General features: G+C 46.8%; 1 pseudogene; it reads right to left on the minus strand.

The window, feature by feature from the left end:
• Positions 1 to 3803: 3803 nt before the first annotated feature.
• LOC144104268 (uncharacterized) lies at positions 3804 to 7219 on the minus strand (annotated as a pseudogene).
• Between the last annotated feature and the right edge of the window lie 607 nt (positions 7220 to 7826).

The raw sequence follows: 7826 nt of genomic DNA on the forward strand, positions 1-7826 counted from the left end.
TAGGTATGGTCCGCGTTTCCAGACGGCGCCAAAGGTGTTGTTCCCTGGTAGTGAGGGAAGACTCGGGGGGTGGGTATATTTGCCGTTCGGCACGAGCATTCGCAAGGAGTTCATCAAAGGTACACGCACACTGCTTTGAGAAACTCCCCATGGGTTCCGCCTGTGTGCGGTATCTAGACCCTCGGGCTCGGTAGTCGGCGGCCCCATACCTACCCCCTCTGTTAGGGCGCTCGGCTACTGATCCGGAGTTCCCGGGTTCGAACCCGACCGCGGCGGCTGCATTTCGATGGAGGAGAAACGCCAAGGCGCCCGTGTGCTGTGGGATATCAGTGCGCGCTAAAGATCTCCAGGTGGTCGAAATTATTCCGGAGCCCTCCACTACGGCACCTCTTTCTTCCTTTATTATTTCATTCCCTCCTTTATCCCTTGCCTTACGGCGCTTTTCGGGTGTCCGCCGATATGTGAGAGAGATACTGCGCCATTTCCTTTCCCCAAAAACCAATTTTCAATTTTTTCCTACCCCCTCTCTCCTCTACCACTGCTGGCCCAACCCACCTTCCTGCCCGCTGTGCAATGCACAGAAGGCAAACCTGACCCCTATCCTCCTGGCCTGTCCGGCTTCGCCTCCACCCGGAGGCCCGGTGGCACTCCAAACATGGGATGACTGGGAGACCTCACTACGCTTCATGGACCCGGCAAGACAAAAAGGTCGTCGCCAGCCGCGCTGCCATCGTCATAAACCTTTTAGGCTAGGCATAAACGTTTGAGTGTGGTGGGGTCGTGCGGGGACCCACAAGTCTGGGAGGCCCGATTTCCTCTGCACAACAAAGTTCTCTCTCTCTTTCTCTCTGAATGCTTGCTATCTTGGAAGAAAACCACGTTTCGCTAAGTAAGACGACGTCAGCATCACACGATTAAGTGATAGGATTAAGTTCATCGCGTTTGGTTGGTAAGATTCGTATGTCGGAAAAAGAAATGAAAGCGAGTTACGAGTACAAGACACCGGCCCATTGCCCCTCGCGCAGCCCTAAGGCGCTTGTGTCAAGACAGACGTACCGTGATTTGACTGGTGATTGTGGATTGGCGAAGGAGACAAACGATCAGTCTGCTTAGTGCGTGACGAAGCAGCGACAACGTGACTTGAGTTACTATCATGAAAAGTTGCTGATGCCCGAATATTAGAGTCCATGAAAACGCAGTCGCGAGCAGTGTTATAACTCTAGCATTTATAGATGCTAAACAGTTTTTTGTACCTATGCTTGTAAACTGATTCCTGACCCTTGGCGAATTGAAGCAGCTTTTTCCAGGCCTGGAGTGTTCCTGACGAGTAATCTTCACTTACGGTGACACCCTCATCTTTAAGTTTGGCTGACTGGGAGAGAATTTGCTGCTTTGTTTTAAAGTAGCAGAACTTCACGACAACCGAGGGCATTATATTATCCGAAAATACAGCACTTCTATGAGTACGTTCAAATGTATCCTTCGTAAGAACCGTACTAAAGTAGTTAGAGGTCACGTCCAAAAGCTTGTCTTCCGTTCCTTTCCATGTTTCCTTTGGACTGTCGCGTAAGCCGAAAAACGATAGATTGTCTCTTTGCTGCCTGTCTTCTAGCTGTGTCTGCCTAAGCCGCAATTGGGAATTTTCGCTAATCAGGTCATCAGCGAGTTTGCGCAGGGACAGCAGCTCTTGTTGAGCCTCGTCAGAAGCAGACTGCCGACAGCCTCGCATCGATGTCGGAGATATATTCAAGAAGAACCCTAGTTTGGGCTAGTTGGTTCATGATTCACAAAGAAAACGGCGCGAAATACGGGGACAAAAGCGAAACGAACAGGACAACAAAGAAACAAGCAAACACAAACAGGTGCTGGTCTTGACGAGTTTGTTTCTCTTTTGTACCCGTATTTCGCGCCGTTTTCTTTGTATATCAGGGATATTCTTCATAGATTCAAGATTTTATTTTATTTAAGATATGGAAGCAAATAAACGTGACTGCCCGGTTTAAAATGCAGTGTTGCCTGAGTTAACGCTCTGTAATAAAGTTAACAAGTCATTAAGCATTTTCCGTACAGAGACACCTGCTTCACTGTCCTTAGAACGCGTACCAGGGTCAGGGTTAAGCTCGACATCATATGACTAAAAAAATAAGCTGAGCACACACATCAAATTACTGCACAATGAAACCTAATAGCACTTGTGGGCGTGGGAGCAGCGCAAGACGAACATTGCGATTCCTTAGCAAACATGTATGAACGCCATTACTAACCTGCATGACCAAACGCATGTTGTCAAGCGACCGTGCCACGATGCTGTTCACGCGCCCACTCTAATCGTATGTGAAGTTTTAAATACTCGTTAAAGTGGTGGTTGCCCGGACTAAATGGTAATAGTTAATGGGAGACCTGAACAGTCTATCGTGAGTTGTGAGATTGATGTTTCTTTGTAAACAATACGATTTCTTGAGCATACCTTCCGGTCGCGAAATCCGGGCTGCGACCAAATCCATGTGCTTGTTTTATGTCATATGTTCCTAAAATAAAGCGCTAGCATTTAGTTTTGAGAGACTAGTGCAATTTTAGATGTCGCTCATTTCAGTTCTAAATCACTGGCATTATGTGGTTTTCCGGCCGGGACAGCACGACTTTTGTTTTTGTTGAATTAATGGCAAGAGAGTCAGAAATGCTTCTAAGGAAAGTTTAGTTTGGTTTCTTGGGTTCAACTTTCAACATGTCTGAGGCTGCGAGAGACGCCTAGTGGAGAGATTAAGATAAGGAAACTGTTGCCAACACAAGGTTAGAATCGTTAACCACTTTAGTAGGATGTCTTCTTCACTTCACTTTACTTCACTTTATTCACCTTAAAGACCCCCTTCAGGGGGTATTACATAAGGGGTGGGTTAATATGTTGATCAACAAGTACAAGTCATTGCTTTGAAATAATTGCTTAGCGTATCTGAAAATGCAGACAGGTGTGTGATGGCAGCGATATCGGTGGGGAGGCCATTCCAGTCCACAACAGTTCGGAGAAAAAATGAACCTGAAAAAGTTGCAGTACGCGACACAGGGCGGGCGATCTGAAACGGATGGGCAGTGCGGTGAGATATGCGGTTCGGATGAGTAATGTAGGGTGGTTGATTTAGAGAACTATGGAAAAACTTGTGGAGCAAATAGAGGCTGGCAATGCGGCGGCGGTCTGCGAGACTTTCAAGAGCGGAATTCTTCTTCAGAGCTGAAACGCTGGTGGTATATGAATATGCAGAGTGAATGAAACGAATGGCGCGGTTCTGAACTGATTCGAGTGCATTTGTTAGGTATGCATGGTGTGGGCTCCAGATGGGGCTGGCGTACTCAAGTTTGGGTCTGATGAGGGTTTTATAAGCGAGCAGCTTCACGTGTTGCGGCGCATGACGAAGATGACGTTTCATGAATCCTAGAGATCTGTTAGCAGATGATATGATTGTGGTAATGTGTGTTCGCCAAGAAAGATCGCTGCAGAGGGTGACACCAAGATACCTAAACGATTGGACGCTTTCTATAAACGAGTTAGCAACTGCATAGGAAAAAATAAGAGGGTTGTGTTGTCGATGAAAGGAAATGAGTTTGCATTTGTTAGCATTTAGCGTCATTAGCCAGAGGTCACACCATTTATGGACGCTGTTAAGGTCGTTTTGAAGGGCCATTTGATCAGAAATGTTAGTGACAGTGCGATAGATTACGCAGTCATCAGCGAAGATACGAATTTTACATGACACATGTGAAGCTAGATCATTAATATATATTAGAAACAAGAGTGGGCCGATCACAGATCCCTGAGGGACGCCAGATTTAACAGGGAGAGCGCTTGAGCGGTGGTTGTTAATAGAAACGAACTGAGATCGGTTAGCTAGAAATTCTTTAATCCATTGCAGGATATTAGGGTGTAAATTTAAAAGGGCGAGTTTTAGTATTAGGCGCTGGTGAGGTACCTTGTCAAATGCCTTCGCAAAATCTAAAAATAACGCATCGGTCTGCAGGTTGCGGTCAAGGTTAGCATGCACGTCGTGAGTGAAGATTGCCAGTTGGGTTTCGCAGGAGAGCCCCCTACGAAACCCGTGTTGAGCCGGATCAAGGAAGCTGTTTGAATCTAGAAAGTTTATGATATGGGAATAGATGACATGTTCCATGATTTTGCAAGGCACGCTGGTTAAGGAGATGGGACGATAATTTAGCGGAGAATCCTTTTGACCTGATTTGTGGGCCGGGATGACCCTCCCCACCTTCCAGTCGTCCGGTAAAGTTCCTGTCGACAGCGATTGCAGAAACAGTAATGAGAGATAAATGGCAGAAATGTGTTTTGTGTTTTTCAGTACTTTTGAGTTCATTTCGTCCACTCCAGCGGCTGACGAAAGTTTAATTCTGTCGATAAGGTTTTCGATACCCTGCGCTGTGATTTCGATGGGAGACATTGCTGGCAGTGTTAGAGTAGGCGGAGTGGGCAATGGTGAGGCAGTTTCGTTTGTGAAAACAGATACAAACGCGCGATTAAATATTTCGGCACATTCAGTATCACTGGCATCCTCGCCTGCGGCATTCGTTAGAGCGATGATGCGAGTTGCTTGCGGATTTATTATTTCCCAAAACCTCCTGGGGTTATTCGTTAGGATTTTTGGTAGATCAGTTTGGAAAAATGCTTGTTTGGCGCAGCGAATTGCATTGTAATACGCGTCCTCGGCCTGATAGTACCTATCCCATGCATCTGCGTCTGGGCTCCGTTTCGCTGCACTATAAAGTCGTTTTTTTCTTCTTTCTAATCTCTTAAGGTTGTGTGAAAACCACGGTTTTTGGCGGTTTTCTCGAAAGCTGATAGAGGGAATAAATTTGTTTGTCAGTTCTTCGATCTTCTTTTTGAAAATCGACCAGTTATCATTGACAGACCGGTGATGAAATGTGGATTGAAAATAAGGCAGGAATGCTTCTAGCTCGTTGTTGATTTCTTCGTAATTGCCTTTGTCGTACATACGGATGGTTTTCTTGAACGTTTGGCGGGATGTGGGGGAGAACTTGAATATGGCATGAATAACCTTATGATCACTGATTTCACGCAGGTAAGTAACCGATGATAAGCTTTCAGGGTTGTTGGTCAGTATTAAGTCCAGAATATTTGAAGATCCGTGAGCGACGCGTGTCGGTTCGAGCACCATTTGCGTCAGGTTAAAGTTTAGGCATACATCTACGAATTCTCTTGCTTCAGGGTTACCGGCGGTTAGTGGTCCTACGTTTTGCCAATCGATGCCAGGGTAGTTAAAATCGCCTAAGAGAACAATTTGTGCACCAGGGTGTTTTTTAGTAATTTGGACTAGTGCATCGTTCAGGTTAAGCGCGAATCCTGGGTTGCTGTTGGGGGCCCTGTAGCAGACGCCAAGTAGAACTGTTTCCGGTGGAGCGCAACATTTTAACCACAATATTTCTAGATCTGAACTAATGTTAACATGAGAACAAGATATTTGGCTGTTAATGGCAATAAGAACACCTCCACCGCGTGTGCCTTGACGATCATTGCGGTAAACATTGAAATTTGGCAATTCACCCAGAATTTCATTATCTGTCACGTCGCTTGTCAGCCACGTTTCAGTTAAGATTAATATGTTGCTGCCTGAAGATGACAGGAGATTAGACAGGGCTTCGCGCTTTGGAAGGAAACTGCGTATATTGGTGTAGATTATGGAAAAAGAAAGATTAACTCGACGGGTAGCCTGTGGTTGCTTGCGCGCGATCCGACGGCGACATGATTCCTATGCGATTTCTTTCACGGTCTGTGTGTCTTGGTCAAACATATAACGTTTTGGTCCCATGTGCAGCGTTTTGTATCGAAGGGAAAAGGGTCCTGACTTGGTTCTGGCGAAAGCCACAAGGTGTTTTCGGGCATTTCGGACGGACCGAGAAAAATCTTCGCCGATACTGAAATCTGTATTTTTAAGCTTAGGGCCATTCGAAAGAATGACCCCTTTGGTTTTGAAAGCAGACAGCTTCACTATTATAGGTCTTTGGCGGTCAATGCTGTGACGGCCAAGGCGGTGTGCGCGCTCTATGTCTTTAGGGTCGATTACGAGGTTCAAGCTATCAAGGCAGTGCTGGATTATTATTTTTTCTGATTGGTCATATGATTATTTCTCATTTGGGTCGGGAAGTCCATAGAATACTAGATTGTTTCTTCTTGAGCGGTTCTCAAGATCATCCAGACGTGTGTCTATCTCGGAAAGCTGGTGGGTCGTTCTAGCAGTGCTGGTTTGAAGTGTTTCGATTTCTGTTCGCAGGGTACTAATTACCTCAAATTGGGTTTCAAGATTCGCAATTCGTTCACTTAGGGCAGATATTGTTTTATCTGTTGTTACTAGTTGATTTTTCAGGCCTTGGACTTCAGAAATAAGTTTTCTCTGACCAGCGCTCAACTTTTGCAGTTCGGCCAAAACAGCATCAGTATTAGGTGGTCCCGGATTTGTTTCAACATCGCCCGATAGTAATAGTAAAGCACGAATCACATTGACACATTCAACAGCAAGGCAGAAGCAGCACTGGGGGCTCGGCAGCTGCACCAGACAATAATTACTAGATTTCTTAGCAAAAAGAGTATATGGAACACCGACCTGCATGACGAAGGTAAGCGGATTAGCGGTCCGTACAGTGGCACAGCCGCAAAGCCCACAGTGTGCCGAAAGTGGGTGTCGCTGTTTTATAGCTGACGCAAACGGTGCTGTCGGTGACGATGGGGCTGCCGACGCCGCTTGTTTGGTCCAGTTTTCGAGAGGTGGCGTTGCCAGGGGCTCCCAAGTGTCGGTGGCGACCGGGTGACGAGCACAAATTTCGCCTTCATGGTGTGGCGTCCAGATGCCTGGTACGATGCCAGGTGGTCTGGCCGTCAAGACCGGCAGGAAAGCGAAGGCGATGATTTGAGCAAAGACCTGCATGACGAAGGTAAGCGGATTAGCGGTCCGTACAGTGGCACAGCCGCAAAGCCCACAGTGTGCCGAAAGTGGGTGTCGCTGTTTTATAGCTGACGCAAACGGTGCTGTCGGTGACGATGGGGCTGCCGACGCCGCTTGTTTGGTCCAGTTTTCGAGAGGTGGCGTTGCCAGGGGCTCCCAAGTGTCGGTGGCGACCGGGTGACGAGCACAAATTTCGCCTTCATGGTGTGGCGTCCAGATGCCTGGTACGATGCCAGGTGGTCTGGCCGTCAAGACCGGCAGGAAAGCGAAGGCGATGATTTGAGCAAAGACGTGCATGACGAAGGTAAGCGGATTAGCGGTCCGTACAGTGGCACAGCCGCAAAGCCCACGATGTCATTCACGTAAATAATAAATTTAGTGGCATTGTATATGTTAACTAAATCGTTTATTTAAACACAGAAGAGCAGGGGTCCCAATATGCTTCCTTGTGGCATACCTGCTGTTATGCTGCTGAAATGTGAGACATTTACCTTAATATGCACTTGCTCTTTGCGGCGTGGGAGATACTGTCACGAAGAATACGATGCTGGCACTGGCGCGGGACGGAGCACTCGCGCTTGGCCGGCGGCTATTAAAATCGTCTCATTGCCATTAGTCGCCACGCCTTATTCTTCGGCTGGCCGCCAGGGAACAATAAGGTTGTTATAATTGATGAAATACTCTACGAAAATCATAATGATGCAGTTTTTTGGACAAGGTAATGTGATTAATTCGGTAGCATGCTTTCGAATATTCGGCAAACGCATCCAGAGTGCACTGCTCACGCTGAAACCATTCCACTATTTCTTCTTTTTGTAACAAAATTGGGTGTTGTAGTGAAACCCATTTCGCGTACCAAACTGTGCG

This window comes from Amblyomma americanum, chromosome 9 (genome assembly GCF_052857255.1).
Source record: "Amblyomma americanum isolate KBUSLIRL-KWMA chromosome 9, ASM5285725v1, whole genome shotgun sequence".
NCBI lineage: Eukaryota > Metazoa > Arthropoda > Arachnida > Ixodida > Ixodidae > Amblyomma > Amblyomma americanum.